We start from the raw sequence: 18,245 nt of genomic DNA, 5'->3' as shown, positions 1-18,245 counted from the left end.
CTAGAAAACTTGCCGGGAGCCAGTGTGAGGAATCCTGCCCATGACAAGGTCATGAGGAAGGAAGCCTGACAAAAAGCAAGGATGTGATCAAGCTTCAGGGGTTCCCCCTGGAATTTCCTGAGCATCCACCCCCCCCAAAAATAAGAATCTGCCTGCTTTTCCACTCTTCTGATATTCTCTGGAAAAAGTCAAATCAGGGCTTTAGTCTTCTGCATTTGAAAGGGATGTTTCAGTTAAACCCCTCTGATAGCTCTCTAGCTTGCCTAACAGGTTGCCCAGACCTCTTACAGCTTGTGAATTGCTTACAGCCCCCCAACCGTGAGAGGCACAAAGCTTAAAGCATCTTAAAGATACAGAGCCTTTTCTAAAGAGCTAAAAATCATATTGGTGACAGGTTTTCACTGTTGACTCAATGATTGCTGCCAGGCCTCCATATTCTTTATCTTTTAGGCACCTGGGAGGATGTTAATCAATGTAAACTGGATATGGAAAAAGATATATAATAGTTTTGATATTAGCAACACTAGACTTTTGAGTTAATTACTTTTCTCTTTGTTATATATCACTGCACTCCTCTTGTGTCCTTGCTATGTAAGAATGTAACTTTATTTAGTGCTTTCTGAGAGTGGCACCAGACTTTGGGAAGATCAACACAAATAAGTCTTCTGGTTGACAAACCCTTATCAGAAAAAAGGCTGTAAAATGTTAATTGGCCCTTTTGGCCGGAAGATGATGTAAATTACCTAAGACTTGTGTATACAACTAGATATGCAGAGAGAAAAGCCTGGTTTTGATAAGAGTCTGGGCTGCTAATGCTGCATAACTTTGTGTTACCCATTGATCTCCATGTTTTATCAAAAGTATAAAAGGCCTTCTGAACAATAGAGGATGGGGCCAGTCGCTGGACTGGTTTCCCCCGTGTTTCCTCTCTAATTTCTGGCTGAATTCCCATCTGGGGCATGGAGGCTCACCATGTATACTTACTTGTCCCGGCTTTTAAGATCCACATGAGGGGGAGCCCAAGGTGGGGCACCCCCCGATATTCAAGAGGACGCCGGTGGCCTAACGTAGATGGTGCAAGCTCCTTGTCTGGAACTTTATTGGCTTCCCACATAAACCAAGTTATTCAGCCTTCTTTCTCCACTTAATTTTCCTACTATACTATTTCTTCCTAATCTAATCTTATATTAATAAATAAATAAGTTTTCCTCGCCAACGCCATCCCCGCTTTGAATTCCCTGGATCCACCGGGGCTGGATCCTGGCAAAAACTTACTTTTAGCTTCTAAGCCTTTCGGCAGAAGGTAATGTTACATATTTTTTGCATGAAATACTGAAAATTAGAACTAACATTTTAAAATAAATAGTTTTCATAAGTCATATGAAATGAATCAAATTCTGAGGCATTTTAATCGCAACTTGACTGACTTGAGACTGGATTGTACTATGCTTCAGAATTGGACCAGGGAAACTCCCCAGGATGGAGTGGGACACTGGAAGAGGGGTGGTCCTCACCTCTCCCAGCTGCGAGCTCACTCTTCCCCCTGCTGTCACACTTGATGCCAAGTTCCTCACCATAAATGTCCCCATACCAGACCAGCAGCTCACAGCCCAGCATGACCACCTGGCAGGTTTGGTAGAAGATCTGCCCGTGATACTGCAAAGTCACTAGGTTCTCCTCCTCATAGTGTTGGGCACAGTTCACATACCTGAGGTCGAGGCCGGGAAAAGGAAAGAAACCACAGGTGACAAGTCCCTGCCACTGTCGGGCCATGCCCAGCTCCTTGCCTTCAGGCTCTGAGGCCATGATGGCTCCCACCACCCCTCATGGGGACCTTCTGTTCACACCTTTGACCATGGTGTGTGAATTCCTATTTCCAGATCCTGTTTCCTGTCCTCTTCCTGGCTGGAATGCTTTTCTCTCCTTACCTAATTAGCCATTTTCCAGAGCCTAGTTCCAGACTTGTGTCCACCTGGACTCTCCATAAGACTGGTGACCTCCAGCTCCTCTAAACTGTAAATTAAGTTCTCTTTCATTCCACAGGACTTGGTGCTCCTAGGCTAGCATGAACCCCTCAGCACTCACCCCAGCCTGCCTTCTCTCCGAGGCTTTTCTCCAATCTCCCCATGTGTATCCAGGGTCCTATTCACTTGCCCACTCCCTCCCATGGAAACTTGGAGAGTGCTCTGACATAGCTTGAGACACAGAACAGTAATCGTTTATTCACTTTCTGCCTGCCCTGATGAAAGGAGAGGCCCTCAGAGAACGGCCATGCTCATGGTCATTCTGCCCCTCATTCTTTTCCAGACGTCAGGGCCCACTTCTCACTGGAACTGAGCCTGGGGAGGTTGTTGCCCATGTGGACTCAAGGTCTCCCGTGTTAGGTTATCCTGGCACTGTGCAGTTATTCAAAAATGGAAAAATTAAGGTTACTATTCCTAAAATTAATTGGTTAATGTCTATCTTCAGTATGTTCTCCAAAAGAACATGGGTTGTGTGGTTTGCTTCAGTAATGAAGTTCATCGTCTACACTGGGGCATAGAGTGTTTGGTAAGTGTCAAGTGAGTTAAAGTGTCCTTTGTGAATCTAGACTCCTCAAGTTGTTTTCAAGTACCTCCATTTTGTTGAGTGTATAGACTTATATGTTGAGGGCACATGCTATATTTTTCTTTCTTTCTAATGTATTTTGAAATGAAAGAGCATGATATAGAGGGGAAAGATGAAAGAAGATGTCAAAGCTATTGAGGGAGACAGATTGAGAAGGAAAGGGGTGTGGACTTGAGGGAGGAGCAACAGCAGCAACTGCAGACTCACTGCACTCACCTCACCTAGTTGGCCAAACACGTGTCCTTTCCATCCACATACTCATAGCAATTTCTCCCTTTGGTGATCTGAGTGTCAGAAAAGGGATACAAGCTTTCTTCTCTCTTTTACTTTATTCTTTTTTTTTTTTTTTGGTGGAAGTAATAGAAGAACTATTTCCCTGTGCTGTCATTCTGCTCTTCAGCCTGCATGGATTCAGCTGCCAGTCAGACCACATGGTAAGCTCCTTAATCATCATTTTAAGTCTGAGTCTATTGGCACATTGAAGGCAAGGGCTCCACAAGTGAGGAGTCACTTCTGTATGCCTGTACCGCTGTCTCCCACCTTCTTCTGATCTTTAGATAGAAGTCCTGTGTTCATGCCCAGTGCACACAGTACACAGGGCTGACCATGTCACTGCCAACCATGTCATCATCATCCGTGTCCTCACATGTTGACATGAAGTACCCCTCCCACCACCACACACAAACGATTAGAAGCCAGAGGACAGGGAAAGAGGGTTATTTCTCACAAGCCAGGAGTATCCACTGTTGGCGGCCTCTTCATGGTCTGTGATCTGGCCCTTCTAGGGGCCAGAGTGCAGGCCCAGAGGCAGATCAGACATGTCATTCCACACTCCAAGCCCAGCCTCAGGGATGCCTGACAGTCTGATATTTAACCCAGGGGGCAGAGTGAGGGCTGAGTGGTTGGCATGCGCCTTTTCCACTGCAGAGTCCTTTACAAAGGTTGGGGGCACAGCTGTCGATGAAAAAGTTCTGACACTCCTAACAATCTGGAGGTGAGAGCAATAGGGATGGGGAGAGGTATAGTGATGCTGCTTGTTGTAAAGACCTTCAGAAAGAACTGGGGCACTCACGTCATTTGGCCTCGATCCTGTACCCCATGTCATAGAGGAAGGGGATGATTGGAGCACAAAATGGTGAAGTGAGGTTATTGGACCAAGGCCTTCTCCGTGAGTGGGCCAGTGGGGTCACTCACAGAGGCAGCTGTCATCCTGGGGCTCACTGACCTCTTGGTACACATGGCCCTTTCTCGTAGATTGTGCCTCTTCACTCCAGTCTCATTTCTTCTGAGTTCTAAGATGGAGAACAGAAGCTAAGCAAGGCTGGTGGGGTCTGGAGAGCTAGTCACTGTTTTATCAGAAACTGTGAGATCTCCTCCTTGTCCATCTATACACTTTGTCAAAATTTTTTATATTTATTTTTCAAACTTTTACTTTTGTAGTTTTTGTTTTAATGTTACATTATTTATTTATTGGCCATGCTGCATGGCTTGTGGGATCTTAGTTCCCTGACCAGGAATGGAACCCACACCTCTTGCAGTGGAAGCCTGGAGTCTTAACCACTTAACCACCAGGAAGTCCCTTGTCTATACTTTGTTTGTTCTGTCTTTAACTACTGGTTCAGGAGACTGAGGCTCCACACTGACCATAGATGCCCAGTTCAGTGTTAACTTCCTGCACTTCTTGTTAGTAGGATTTACTTCCCAATCTTCTTACTTAGGAAATAGTTCACTGACACATCTACTGAGTAAATAAATGTTAAAGGGCACATGACACATAAGGCATTGAAAGAGGTCTGGGCATAAACACTAACAAAGTGTGGTCCCTATTATCACAGCTGGATTTATTGAACTACTTGTATGTGTCAGCAGTTTTACATTTAATTTAATGCTTTCAAACACTGTATGAGTTATGTATCCTTATCTTCACTTTACAGATGAACAATCAGGACCTCAGAAAATGTATAAAATTTTCCTCAGGCCCCAGTGCTAACTTCATGTCTCAGATCAGTCCACCTTAAACCTATGCCTACCCAAAGTTCACACCACACACCTAGGCCATACTTACTATCTTTTATACAGGGATTAGAGGAACTAATTAGAGCAACTCCCCAAATTTTCTGTTACTGACTTTTTGCCTGGAGTGCTGTCCAGGGGTCCTTGTTTCTCGGGGAGGGGACACTGGTTTCTGAGCCCACTCAGAGCCACTTGTCTTCAGCAATTTTGCTGCTCCTGGCAATTTCTTCAAACTAGACACCTTACTTGATGGTCCCCTGAACATTCCCTTGCATGTGAGTAAAAGGCAAAATGCATTTCTTTAGTTCTTTAGGACTGTATGAAGTGTTTTCACATGCATGACTTTAGTTAATACTTTGACAATTCTTGGAAATACCTGGAGGAGGGGGGTCTGAACACTGGAGTGTAAAACAAGGACCTAAGTGGGTACTGAATCAAAACTTGAATTCATATCTTAAGGTTCTTTCCCTTCAGCTTTCTGCATAAATGTGAGAGCAAGGCAGGGAGAATAGCTGGAGGTCAAGGAAAGAAGAGGGTATGGGCTCATAAAACAATCTGGGGGTTTTTCTATTAATTAGTGGACCTTTGATGGATGAGGAACTATGGAAAATTACAGAGGGGACAAAACATATCTGGAAAATAAGCTGACAAAGCAGTGAGATTGAGAAAAGACAATCGGCAGAAACACATTTAGACAATAAAGAAAATGAGTTGAACATTGCAGGTTGCCATGTCTTAGAGACAATGTTTGAATTAAAGTAACTGGCCTCATCAATTCTGCTTGAAGAAGGCTGTATGACTAGCTGGTCCTCCTCAGTTTCCTGATCCATAAATTGGTATACATTCTAATTTTTAATGTTATAGTGGACATGAAATTTAATAACATTCAACAAATCATTGTGTGAGCTATTTATACAGTATGAATTTGAGCGTACACCCTTGCCATTAATATATCCCCTCAACTGCCTCTATATTTGAAGTTCAGCTCACAAATACTATCTTCAGCATTCCTTGACCTTCTTATTCCTACATGAATGTTTAAATGTGGAGTCAGTCATTCACAAAACATTCATGGGGCCCTCAGGGGCTTTGAGCTGGGCCTGGACTTCTGAGAATTAATGGGTATGGGCTACGCTCTCAAAGCTCACAACACAGGGGCAGGCTGAACAAGTGATTCCAAATAGAAGAGTTGCTGATTTAGAGCTCAGAGGAAGGACTTGTTACTTCCCCCTATAAGAATGTCCAGATGATGAGTTTCTACTCAAAAGCAGGTAACCTATGTGAAGTCCTTCAGTTATTTTCTTATTTGTTGTTTTTGAGTCATAAACCTGAGGTCTGTCACAGCTGTGAGTTACTTCCTCTTATTGGAGCGGGAGTCTCTGAGGTAGGGATCATGTCGCCTTCTTCATCTTGGACCATTGACTCTACAAACTGCCCAACATGTCCTTAAGCTTCTTCATTTTGGACTGTCCACTCTACAAACTGCTCAGCATGCCCTTAAGCTTCTTCACCTTGGACCATCCACTCTAAAAAGTGCCCAAAATGTCCTTACGCTTCATTGTCTTGGACCATCCACTCTACAAATTCTCCAACATGTCCTTAAGCTTCTTCATCTTGGACTCCCCACTCTACAGACTGCCCAACATGACCTTAAACTTCCCTTAGTCAGATGTCTTAGCACATCCCTAACTAGCACAGCACAAAAGAACTGAGGTTGAAAACATCTCTCAGATGAATGATATAAAGATGTATGAATAAGATATATCAATAAACTTTACTGAGCTATGAAAATTTTAACCAGTTTGTAAGGGGTTTAGAGAAGGTGCTTTGGATTAGATTGCACTACCAGTGATACATAATCAAACATTTTTTTTTAACCTCAGTTTCTTGATCTATAATGGTGATAGCTATATACATACTTATAGGTACTGTAGGATTGTTTTAAGGTTTAAGTAAGTTTATTCACATAAAATGCTGAAAGTCTGAAATATTGTGTAAATAATGTAACAAATAGAACAGGCTACTACTGTCGCTGTTCTTACTAACTATAAAGATGGTGATGATATCAGACATTGTGCTAAAGATTTGGGATAGGAAGGCAGCAGTCTCCAGGATCTCTGTGCTTTCTCCTTTTCTCACCTGTGACTGGATCCATGAGGAGTCTTTTTTGTCAACAGGATTTGGGAAATACCTTCTGATGTTTACTGTGCTCCACTCTGAAGGCCATCCGAGAAGGATTACCTAGAAAATGATGAGAAACAGTGTTTTGGTTGTTAAATGTTTCCAAACTCTGGGCATTCTAATTAAGGACACAGAATTCTGAGCCAGAGTGACAAGGACAAGGATAAGCAAAGGAGGAATGGGAAGTGATTTCTGTATCATCAACTGCTATGCTTCTACTGGGAGCATTACGTACTTTTCTTAAAAAAAAAATATATATATATATATGAAACTTCATCTGTGCTTCCTCTGATGTCCATGAAGTATCTAACAAATTTACTAGGCTTTCATGACAAAAATACTCAACAAAATAGAAATAGAATGAAGTGACTGCAGTATAATAAAGGTCAATATGAAAAGTCTATCTCTAACATCACAGTCATCAATGAAAAGCTGAAAACTTCTAAGGTCAAGAAAAAAAAGGCAAGGATGCCCGTTCTCAACACTTCTATTCAACATAATATTAGAAGTCCTAGGAAGGTCACTAGATTAGAAAAGGAAACCAAAGGCTACCATTTGGAAAGAAAGAAGTAAAATTATGTCTGTTCACAGAGGACATGATTTTACATGCAGAAAATCTTTAAAATTCCACACACACAAAAACACCTGCACAGAAAGTTGCACAGTACAAAATCAATATTCAAATGTCTTTCCATGCATGAACAATGAACATTCCAGAAAGGAAAATAAGAAAACAATCCTATTTAATTTTTTAAAAGCCATAGTCAAGAGCTAAGTTTGAATTTTTAAAAATTATCCAAGGTAAAGGAAATTTGGTCTCTCTGCAGGTGCTATCTTTAGGGTGTTTCAGGCTGAGGGGAACTGGGGTTACTCTAGGTATTTGAGATTCACAGCATTAGGGGATTTGGTATTTCTGCCGACGAAGGGACTTGTAGTCCCTGAAGCTGACAAGATGCGAGCTCCCTTCAGGTTAGGACCCAGGTTCTTCAAAGCTGATGAGATTTGGGGCTATCAATAACCTCAGATATGCAGATGACACCACCCTTAGGGCAGAAAGTGAAGAGGAACTAAAAAGCCTCTTGATGAAAGTGAAAGAGGAGAGTGGAAAAGTTGGCTTAAAGATCAACATTCACAATGGAGTATTACTCAGCCATTAAAAAGAATTCATTTGAATCAGGTCTGATGAGATGGATGAAACTGGAGCCGATTATACAGAGTGAGGTAAGCCAGAAAGAAAAACACCAATACAGTATACTAACACATATATATGGAATTTAGGAAGATGGCAATGACGACCCTGTATGCAAGACAGGGAAAGAGACACAGATGTGTATAACGGACTTTTGGACTCAGAGGGAGAGGGAGAGGGTGGGATGATTTGGGAGAATGACATTCTAACATGTATACTATCATGTGAATTGAATCGCCAGTCTATGTCTGACGCAGGATGCAGCATGCTTGGGGCTGGTGCATGGGGATGACCCAGAAAGATGTTATGGGGAGGGAGGTGGGAGGGGGGTTCATGTTTGGGAATGCATGTAAGAATTAAAGATTTTAAAATTTAAAAAATAAAAAACTAAAAAAAAAAAAAAAGATCAACATTCAGAAAACGAAGATCATGGCATCTGGTCCCATCACTTCATGGGAAATAGATGGGGAAACAGTGGAAACAGTGTCAGACTTTATTTTTTTGGGCTCCAAAATCACTGCAGATGGTGACTGGAATGTGGGAGTACAGGAGGGGGAACTTGCATCCCCAGTGAGACCCTCTCAGTAAAGCTGGGGCTGGGTTGGGCTTGGAGGATGTGACTGAGAGTTTGCTTAAAAGGATGCCACCTTTAGAGGACCTCCTGCAGTGTAGATTTCAGGGCTACATAGCAACTAAGTGCAGAGCTGATGGCTGTGGATCCTGCAGGCTGAACGCTGACTCTGAACATTGGAAGACTGTCTGGAGTCACAGGATGTGCTTGCTGTCTCTGCTGAGATGATCTCAATGGGGACCCAGGTTCCCCTCTTACTCTCTAGAAGGTATCAAACTGCAGCCACTCACCACAGTAAGCCCTGAGGAAACTCGGGAAAGAAGAATACCTGCTTTCTAGCAGCCATCAAAGTGCAGATACCCCCCACAGTAAGCCCTAAGGAAACTCGGGAAGGAAAACAATATGTGCTTTCTATCAGCCATCAGACTGCAGCCATTTCTCATGGTGAGCCCTGAAGAAACTAGGGAAGGAGAAGAATACCTGCTCTCTACCAGCCATCAGACTGCAGCCACTTCCAAGGTGATTCCTGAGGAAACTCGGGAAGAAGACAGGATACTGGTCCCAGGGGGTAAGGTGTACATCAAAGGGAACGATTTCATTGAGATGGCTGGTGCATCTTCGCATACATAGAAAAGTGCTAAATTCCTTAACTTTAGATGCTACCTTCTGGGTTTGAATTCCTAAAAGATTCTTACTGAATAAAACATAACTGTCAACACTTATGTTATAAATATTTTTATGTTTAAACATATGAAGTAGAGACTTTCAGAACACTGGCACCAGTGGTGGGCACACCCCAAAAGATGTAACTCATGGAGAAATTAGAACAGTTATCACCCCTTTCTCCATAAGATTGTGGAATGGACACTGACCCTGGGGAATTGTTACAGGGAAGAACAAAATCTGACTCCACGTTGAATGTTTTACTTTAACCTTTGTTTCCTGTTGGTTTGTATACTACAGGGATACTGTCCATACATAATGGCTTGCCTCAGGAAACTCTGACCGTCTGCCTTTGTTCAGGACCTGTCCACTTGTGGATGGCTACAGGAAGGGAGAAAGTAACACATCTCCTCCCGAGACTGGCCATTCCAGGAGATATTTGCCAGAATAAGGGCCTTTTTACTTTATTTTATCACTTCCCCAGCTCTGTGTTCTATAAAAGAACTGGCATCCAGACCCTTACAAGATGGTTTCTTTGAGATATTAGTCTGCTATCTTCTCAGTCTGACAGCTTTCCAAGTAAATTCGTATTCCAGGCCTCAGCACCTTGCCTCTGATTTATTGGCCTGTTGTGAGACAAGCAGAGGGAGCTTGGATTTGGGAACAATCCCACATGCCTTGCAGTCAAAAAATCAAAACATAAAACTGAAGCAATATTGTAACAAATTCAATAAAGTCTCTGAAAATGGACCATATCGAAAAGGTCTGAAACCAAAACCCGAAAGGAACTCAGTGGTTGTGTGAAATATTTATAAAGGAGTTAGTGTCCCTCTTGCCCATACGCCCTGAAGCCACACTGGACAGTTAGGCTCTGTCCATCAGCACACCCTCTCCGTACCCCAGGTGAAGGTGCTCTGCCCCCAATGCCCTGGGTCTCAGGCGGTAGAAGAGACACAATCTAGGGTGTCTCTTTTCTGGTTCAGGGGAACATCACGCTAGCCACCCTGTCTCCCTGCCCATAATAAATAAGGAGAGTTGTTTGCACATCACTGGGAGAGTGATGTTGTGGGCACCTGGACTGCCTTGTCCTTGTGAGATTTGATGTGACGACAACACAGAAAGAGAACCAGCCAAGAAGGATCCAGTCAGGAGTAAACCCCTCTTCACAGGGACCCTGTGAGACCCAAGCAGTCACTCTGCGCACCCTGCTCTGACTTTTGGGAATTGGCCTTTGTCATTCTCTGGGCAGGAGGTGGAAAGGACAACCCAGTGTCTCTTCCACCTTCTGAGACCCAGGTGGGCACTGGGGGCAGCAGCACCTCCACCTGGAGTCCAGAGAGGGTGTCCTGAATGGACAGGGCCTAACCATTCAATGAGGCTGGCCCTTGTCCATAGTGCACTGACCTGCTACAGGGTCTTAGGGGCCAGTGGGACCCACATTCTTTCTTTCCTGTACCATCCAGAGCCTGGCCGGCTGGTCCCTCCTTCCCTGTCACCCTCAACTGGTGTCTTATTCATTGTCTTCGATAGACTCAGGTCTTTCCTGGAAGGGAAAGGGACCTTTTGTGGTCACCACATCTCTTGGTGTGCTGTCAGGAGGCACTGGCAGTCGCTGCCCTGTCTCTGGTCTCCTGACCCTCCTCACCTGCCTCATCTCTGTCTACCTCTGGAGCATTCGCGCTTGTGTGTGTGCATGTGCACATGCACACAGGAGCAGATCTATTAGCTAGGCCTGATTCCCTGGCTTTCTCTGTACTCATGCTGGGATTTTGGGCACCGCTTTTGCAGTCGAAGAGGTGCGAGTAGATGCACATGTGTTTTGTCGCAGAGCCTTTGTTTATACTGCAGCCTTTTAAAGTGAGCACTACTCAGTGAGCCTTCCCATAGCCTCTCTTGGGCATCTGTCTCCTCCTCCTCCATGCAGTGTGTGCATTGCTCCTCTTGCTCTTTCTAGTGCATCACACAGCAAACCACCTTCTGCTGTTGTGAGGGACATTTGTTCAGCAAAGGGATGGGGCTTTGGCATAGACAGAAAGCCCTGCAGTGGGAGTCCTGGGTTCAACTCTGCTAGCTGTTTCTTGTGAACAGCTTCCGAACATCCTGGAGGCTCAGTAACCAATCATTTAAAATGGAGGAAGTAGAGGAGTTTTTCTTTGTTTGTTTTTGCAGTAGATGAAGAAATGGGTGTGAGGCATCCTGCCTGGAGCTCTGTGTTTAGGGCTGACTTGGTAAAGAGAAACCTGTATGCAGGTCAGGAAGCAACAGTTAGAACCGGACATGGAACAACACACTGGTTCCAAATAGGAAAAGGAGTACTTTAAGGCTGCATATTGTCATCCTGATTATTTAACTTCTATGCAGAGGGCATCATGAGAAGCACTGGGCTGGAGGAAGTACAAGCTAGAAACAAGATTGCCGGGAGAAATATCAATAACCTCAGATATGCAGATGACAGCACCCTTATGACAGAAAGTGAAGAAGAACTGAAGAGCCTCTTGATGAAAGTGAAAGAGGAGAGTGAAAAAGTTGGCTTAAAGCTCAACATTCAGAAAAGTAAGATCATGGCATCCAGTCCCATCACTTCATGGCAAATAGATGGGGAAACAGTGGAAACAGTGGCTGACTTTATTTATTTATTTATTTTTTTTGGCTCCGAAATCACTGCGAATGTTGATTGCAGCCATGAAATTAAAAGACATTTGCTCCTTGGAAGAAAAGTTAAGACCAACATAGACAGCATATTAAAAAGCAGAGACATTACTTTGTCAACAAAGGTCCGTCTAGTCAAGGCTATGGTTTTTCCAGTAGTCATTTATGGATGTGAGAGTTGGGGTATAAAGAAAATTTAGCACCGAAGAATTGATGCTTTTGAACTGTGGTGTTGGAGAAGACTCTTGAGAGTCCCTTGGACTGCAAGGGGATCCAACCAGTCCATCCTAAAGGAGATCAGTCCTGTGTGTTCATTGGAAGGACTGATGTTGAAGCTGAGACTCCAATACTTTGGCCACCTGATGCGAAGAGCTACCTCATTTGAAAAGACCATTTATGCTCGGAAAGACTGAGGGCAGGAGGAGAAGGGGACAACAGAGGATGAGATGGTTGGATGGCATTACTGACTCAATGGACATGATTTTGTATGGACTCTGGGGGTTGGTGATGGACAGGGAGGCTTGGAGTGCTGCCAACCATTGAGTCCCAAAGAGTGACACGCCTGAGTGACTGGTAAAGTGGTTGCTGTGTAGGTGCTTGGGGCATGTCTTCTCACTCCTAAAGGGGGTGTGGGGTGGATCTTTTATGAAGGAAATCGGTTTGTAGAAGCTAATTTTAGAATTCCTAATGGTCTGACCGGGAAGATGAGACTGTGCCTGGGCCAACCAGGAAAACCAGCACTTTGTGATTCCTTCTAGGAACAGTTGGGACCCCAGGAGGCAGCGGCAGTTGTCCTTGAGCTCTGCAGACGGTGCTGATGCCAAGTGCACCCAAGAGGAAGGAAAATACTGAAGTGAAACAGGAAGCATGGCCTGTGTCATCCAGAAGGTGCCAGAACCTGAGCTGCCTTCCAGGAAGCTGCACACTTGGGCTTCAGGCCCTGACTACCAGGTCCCATGGGCACAGGGGAGTGGGGGGGATTCTGTGCCCACTTAGGTGGGGGACAGGCATGTGTGTGAGTACACACACAAGCCCTTTCCAAGTTCAGTTGACCAGAGATCCAAGGCAGAGACTCCAGCAGGTCACCTGAAAGGCTGTTTTGTGCATTTACAATGAACAGGAAGGGTTGGAGCCAGGGAATTTTCAGGAGCCCATCACGGGTAGGGGAGTGCAGGAGGAGTCTCAGCCTGCTCAGAGAACACTGAGTAGTGGCCAGCTTGGGGACTCAATGTGGTGTGTACCTGGTCACTACAGAGTCTGACTCTTTCAGATAGACATTCAATTAGGTTTCACTGAGTTCAGTGGGCTGGTCGGTTTTCTGAAAAAATTCTAAGTGGACATTTCTCTCTCTCTTTTTCTAAGCTATTTTAAATTGGAGGATATTTGCTTTACAGTATTGTCTTGTTTTTTTTTTCCCTATTTCTGAATCAATCATAGGTATATATATGTCCCCTCACTCTTGAACCTCCCTCCTTTTTTGTTTGTTTGTTTATTTTTTGAATGCACTGTGCAGCATGTAGGATCTAGTTCCCTGCCCAGAGACTGAACTCCAGCCCCCTGCATTGGAAGTGCAGAGTATTAACAACTGGACCTCCAGGGAAGTCCCAAGGAAGTCCCTCTTGTTTTTTAGAGTTACAAATTATTCTTTTCAGATTTCAAGAGCAGTCACAAACTTACAGAAAACTTGGTGTAATACACATAATATTTTTTCCTGAGCTATTTGAAGAGTAAGTTGCTAGTCTGATCAGGCTCTGTCACCACAGGACGCCTCTTAGGTAAGCACAGTCAAGTCTAGAAGCTAGCATTGACATACCACTGCCATCTTGTCCTCAGACCCTGTCCCACTGTCCCCACTGTCCAGTTGATGGTCTTGATGCACAGGAATCTGGGTCAGGGTCAGGCGTCCTTCAGCGTCCCTCAGCCTTTGCTTAACTTTCCTGAGGTTGAAGCTCTGAAGATCAGAAGCCAACTGCTTTGTGCAGTGTGCCTCAAGTCGGGTTTGTCTGGAGCTTCCTTGTGGTAAGGTTCAAGGCTTCCCTTTTTTGGCTAGAGTCTCTCAGAACTGGCATTGACTCTTCTCATTGCTCCCACATGAGTGAACCTGGTCCCTCTCTGCCTGCTGTGACAGCCTTACTTTGATCTCAGGATTGAGGTGGTAGCTACTGGGTTTCACAACATGGAGCTTTCACATGCACTTCAGATTCGTAATTGATAGCAGTTTTGCAGATAGTTACTTTAAGACTATGAATATCCTGTTTCTCGTCAAATTTTTAGTTAATTAATTAATTTTTATTAATTAATTAATATTAATTGTTTCTTTGGATGTTCAGGCTGTCTTTGGTTTGGGAGCTTCAGGCTTGCAGCCTTGTGCTTTTCACATGGCTCTATTATTTTTTGAGGGATTCCTTGCTTTCTGGTAGAACAAGCTTTTCCAAGCTCATTTTGTCCTTACCTAACGTTGGCCTTGGAGTCAGCCTTTAATGACACTTATAAACCAGTACATGGGCACCAGGAGTGCCACTGCTTCTGGCCTTTTCCCTAGACAGTTAGGGAATGTATGTATTGGAGAGAGAGACACACGCACAAGTGGGAGAGCGACACTCACACAGACACACACACACAGAGTTAGAGAATGTATGTTTGTGAGAAACACACACATGTGAGACACACACACACATACTCTTCATTCTGGCTGTTTCCCATTATCTCCCTAGTCTCCGTATTTCTACCCTCACAGTCTGCCTTGCACAAGTGCCCTCCTCAGCCCCTCAGATGTCAGCTCGCCCTCTCCTGGAGGCCCTAAATTTCCCTGCTGAGCCCTCTCTTCTAGAAGTTCCTTCCTCACCCCACTTGATTGGGTTTTACCTTCCTAATCAGCCGCGTCTCCATGTGAACACCCTGCTCACCTGCCCTGAGGGCTCTGACCACCTGCCCTGAGCTGTCTGACCCCCCAGCACCAGGTGACGGCCTGGTTCTGCCACATTGCGTGACTTTGGGATGGAACTGAGCAGGAAGGGCAGAGCTGTGGAGGGGAAGGCATTAATTTAAATAAACTTGGCAGACTTGTCATTTTCAGTGCACTTTGCTATATAAAGGACTCCTGTTCCACACCTTCCTCTAAAGTGGAAATGCCCTTTATCTTGAGTCTTTTGTGCTGAGCACATATCATATATCACACTAAGCACTGTGCTCAGTACAGGGGACACAAAAGTGAAAATACACACAGTACAGCTCTTATAAATTATCTTGCAATTAACTCAGATTTCATTCACATATTTGATTGCTAAGTATTCAAAAGAAGGTTTTTTTTTTCTTACTTTGATCTGTGCATCAGTTCAGTTCAGTTCAGTTCAGTCGTTCAGTCATGTCCAACTCTTTGCGACCCTATGAATCATAGCACGCCCAGCTTCCCTGCCCATCACCAACTCCCAGGGTTCACTCAGACTCGTGTTCATCAAGTCAGTGATACCATCCAGCCATCTAATCCTAAGAACACTGAATTATCTTGAGTGTTTTTATTATTATCTAGACTGGACAAAGATAAAATCTCTTATCATTTCATGAATCCAAATTTTGGAAAAGATTGTCATAGCTTAAATGTTTTACAGAACATTTAGTTTATAAGATGATAGCTCACTTCAGGCAGTTTTGAAAGGCACACCTGTAGTCTTGATGATATTCACATACCCTTTGATTCTGGTATTTCATTTCCGGGAAATTCTGAAGGGAATAATCGGGGTGTGCCTTAGGGATCATCTGCAAGGTATCCTGAGCACCAGGGGGTGAGATGTGTCTTGGTGGAATCTCGCAGTGAGACAGTACATGGGCATTACCGTCGGTGCCTGGACAGATGGCAGCAGTCGTGGCAACACAGGAGAGTACACACTTTGCCCCAATTATATTATGTAAAAATTACCTTTGTGCCTCTAAATTAGACATTTATAATCTTGTAGTAATTGTTTCTGGATTATGACAAGTTAGTTTTTAGGAGAAAAGTCACTGTCTACAGTCACTGTTAGTTACTGCTTTTATGGAGGGGTACTTTACATAAAGGGCTTCCCTGGCTTCTCACTGGTAAAGAGCCCACCTGCCAATGCAGGAGACATGGGTTTGATCCCTGGGTCGGGACTATCCCATGGAAAAGGAAATGGCAACTCACTCCAGTATTCTTGCTTGGGAAATACTTATGGCCAGAGGAGCCTGGTGGGCTACAGTCCATAGGGCCGCAAAGAGTCGGACACAACTGAGTGACTGAGCACTATTCTAAACCAGTGGCAGCCTTTTTCTTGAACCTTATAGTCCACGGGGTTGCAGAAGAGTCATACAAGACTTAGCGACTGAACGATAACAACTGAAATATAAGAAAAGTCACAGATCTTGGTTTTTTATGTCTGATGACTTTTGACAGTTACATTCATCTGTGTAGCTATCGCTCAAAACAAGAAGTTGTCTGTTTTTCTGCCAGTCATATGTCATTAGACTTCCAGCGCCTGAGGTCCAGGGACCCGGCCCATCCTTTGTACTGCTGCATATTCTGCCTGCAGCCTCACTTCCTGCAAATCAGTGAGAAATCTTCCCAGAATTGAGAGGTTTTCACACTGCATCATTGGCACCCTGGTGGTTGTCTAGTAACTAACAATCAACGAGAGACTCAAAAGTAGATAAAATACCTCAAAGAGATATTTTTAGAGATGTGTTTTTTTTTTTTGTTGATGTTGTTTGTTTTTATATATAATCACTTTGAAACCTCATGGGCCAGATGATAGTTTTAGTCACTGAAAGCTTCTAAGATGGAGGGCGTACCGGTGACCTGGTGGTCGTCTGTGCCCTTCTGGCCAAGGAACTCAGACTCTGGTCCTTCTGTAAATGTCATGTCGTGTCACTGACGTCTAAGTGAAGCCTGGGCCCAGAGTAGGGACTCACTGAGGGGGAAGTAGAGAGTCAGGGAGTGGACAGCAGGGTGCAGAGTGGGTCTGGGTGTGGGGTGTGTCCCCTGCTCCTTTACACCCGCCCTGCCCATCAGCATTCCTCTGGGAAGCTGCTGTCAACCCCAGGCTTTGCACTGGTGTTTGCTCTCTGCAGTAGATTTCTTAAGAATGCAAACATCAATTATAATAAAGCTGGAAAAAAGAATGCAATGCTGGGATGGGGAAGACAGCAGGGGATTCCAAGGGGCACAGTCTCAGGGACTGTGGGGAGCGTTCCGTTTGAAGTGCACTCTGTGGACTGGCCCACTTAATGCTCACAGAAGCCCCATGGCGTAGGTGTGGCTGTCATCCTCAGAGGGGCTGCCTGGCCAGCCTGACTCACATGGCTATGGGTGGAGGTGGGGGCACATGGTCTCTCATTGAGGCCCCAACTGCTCTGTTGTGCTGGGTCCATTTTAATAGACTCTCTCTCCCACCTGGAATTACATCCCAGCTCTACTCCTGACCATGCGACTTCAGGCAATTCAGCTGATCTCTCCACCCTTCATTTTCTCATCTGTGATGGTGGGGGGCCGGGGGAGTCTTTGAGTTTGGGCATAGGAAGTGTTAGCCCAGTGCCGAGGTTTGGGGATGCAAATAGTTTAGCAGTGGAAAGTATATGCCAACAAGAAAAAGCATTTGCCATTCAATACTCACTCAGCCAAGCTTCCATGAGCTCACCTGGCCGCTTGTCCACTTACTTGTTCTGTAGGCTCCCCTGAGTTCTCTGCTCAGGAGACCACCAGCACATTTTCAGAAGACACCCCCACAGCTCCTCCAGCAGTGGCTAAGAGCGGCAGCAGTGAGGAGGGACCCAGGGAGGCTGGGTCCCCTGAGCAGGCATTCAGCAAGTAGCAAAAGTCACTCCCTGCAGGTTCCAGCACCAGCAGCAGCAGGTAAACAGGAGATGCTTAGCCCATATGGTAAACAGACCTGCCCCTCCATCTCCCAGGCCCCTTCAATTAAAGCAAACAACATGCACCCTCCTGTACCCCAGTTGCCAGCAAGGAGGTGGAGAGTGGGAGCCTTGGAGATCAGCCCCGGCCTTTCATTTCTCCAGGTAATTCATCCTCTGAATGAAAACCATTGTTGGTAGTTTACGGGCCAGGTTGTCTAGTGTTGAAATGAATGGTCGGTGGTGTCTGAGTGGTTTTTTCATTCAGAGTTATACAACGTGGCTACTCTTCACACTGACAGCAATCCCACCCTGGAGTCTCCACAGGAGAAAGAGGCCTGGGGGCTGTGTGGAGAGCACTAGAGAGGCATGTTGGCTTTGACTTAAGGGCAGAGGTTTGTAGGTTTCGTGTCAAACAGCTTTAGATTCTGGTCCTAACAGTGCTGCTTATCTAGCTGTGTGGGGCATTGGACAGGTCAGTGTGAAGCAGAAGGAATGACGCCCTGACAT

The 18,245-nt window shown here is 44.8% G+C and overlaps 1 pseudogene; it reads right to left on the bottom strand.

Moving 5' to 3' along the window:
- LOC138930768 (histone-lysine N-methyltransferase PRDM7-like) lies at nt 1-4,885 on the bottom strand (annotated as a pseudogene).
- Between the last annotated feature and the right edge of the window lie 13,360 nt (nt 4,886-18,245).

This window comes from Ovis canadensis, chromosome X, assembly GCF_042477335.2.
Source record: "Ovis canadensis isolate MfBH-ARS-UI-01 breed Bighorn chromosome X, ARS-UI_OviCan_v2, whole genome shotgun sequence".
NCBI lineage: Eukaryota > Metazoa > Chordata > Mammalia > Artiodactyla > Bovidae > Ovis > Ovis canadensis.
The sequence above is the reverse complement of the archived record's forward strand: the minus strand, read 5'-3'. Positions and strand labels throughout refer to the sequence as shown.